We start from the raw sequence: 1,808 nt of genomic DNA on the forward strand, positions 1-1,808 counted from the left end.
TAACATAAGTTTTCTGGTGTTTTTTAGATTCTGAATTTTAGAAAACATTTCTAGAAATTGTTGTGTAGCCCTGCTCTCTTAGTGATGTTTAGTCTAGGCCATGATGTGATGCAGCCTTCTGCCCTAAGAGTTCAACAGACATTACTTCTCATTACACAGACAGGAAAGAAAGGTAGCAGGAAAAAAGGGCACCGGGTGACGGTGGACGAAAAGGGCGCCGCCATAGACTCATAGACACATAGATAAATATCATTAACAACATTACAACATTACAGTTTTTTAAGTATGTTGTTGTTTTAGAAGCTTGCAATGTTATAGTTTTTGTCACATTATTTTGTTGGTATGTACGTATTTTTATCAAAGATATTATCGTTTCTTTGTGTAAAAGGGTGTTTCTGCAGAGGTAGTGTTTCGGGTTAGGCACCACCATGGGGAGTGGTTAGGCACCACCCAGGAAGCGGTTTGTTTTAGGTAACATGGGGGGTTAGGTTTAGGCGCCACCAGGGGGTTGGTTAGGGTTAGGCATTATTGGGGGGTTAGGGTTAGGCATCATTGAAGGGTTAGGGTTAGGCACCACTAGGGGGAGTGGTTAGGCACCACCCAGGCAGCGGTTATGGGTTAGGGTTAGGCAACACCAGGGGGGTGGTTAGGGTTAGGCATCATTGGGGGGTTAGGGTTAGGCACCACTGGGGGGTGATTAGGGTTAGGCACCACCGGGGGCGGGGGTAATTAGGGTTAGGCGCCACCAGGGGGTTGGTTAGGGTTAGGCATCATTGGGGGGTTAGTGTTAGGCCCCATTGGAGGGTGATTAGGGTTAGGCAAAACCAGGGGGGGGTAATTAGGGTTAGGCGGCACCAGGGGAGTAGTTAGTTTTAGGCATCAGTAGAGGGGGGTTCTGTGTGAGAGTAGGGTTGGGTTAAGCTGTATTGTTGAATTACGTAACTATTTTTTTAACATTAATATCTTTTCATTAATATTTCCCCTCTGTTATTACAACGGTATTTATCGTTAACCAAGTTTAACAAAAATGTTTATTGTTATCATATTTCGTTATCCAGCCGGGCCCTTTTTTCATGGTGCCCTTTTTTCATGCACGCGAAAAAACCCGATTCAGTCCATCTGATGGATGGAGGTGGGTGCAGCAGCGGCTGAGCTGACAAAGCGTTCTGGATCTGAGGCGTCAGATCTTGTAATGTAAGGAAGGCCAACGAGCCAGTGATAACATCTCGGCACTGAAAGCAGACAAATGCTCAGTGATATAATTGCAGTTGTAAGAGGGGGCTAAAAACAAGATTTAGGAACCATACTGGATATTTCAGCTTGCTAAATACCTTTGTTTTCTGACCTTTGAGGTTAGATAGATAGATAGATAGATAGATAGATAGAAAGATAGATAGATAGATAGATAGATAGATAGATAGATAGATAGAATAAACATTATTGATTAAAAAAAATCTTCAAAGACAACTCACGCCCAACTCTTGCTCTTTATTATATGTTTTGAAATTTGAAAGCTGTACATGCTTTGAGAAAAACATCGGCAGGCAGCTTTTTTTTTAACCTACTTGCCTACTTGGTCTAGATAGGGCATAATTCACTAAACCGTCATAACTAAATAACACAAATTTTCACGTGAAAACGTGATCGTCTTCACACAAATATAAGCTATTGCTATTGATCATTTGCGATCACGCGCAAACTTGAAAATGCGCACGAAAACGCCCGTGATATGATTTATTACGGTTTAGTGAATCAAGCCAATAGACTAAATGTTATTGATTAAAAAAAATCTTCAAAGACAGCTCAAA

This window comes from Hyperolius riggenbachi, chromosome 7 (genome assembly GCF_040937935.1).
Source record: "Hyperolius riggenbachi isolate aHypRig1 chromosome 7, aHypRig1.pri, whole genome shotgun sequence".
Taxonomy (NCBI): Eukaryota; Metazoa; Chordata; class Amphibia; order Anura; family Hyperoliidae; genus Hyperolius; species Hyperolius riggenbachi.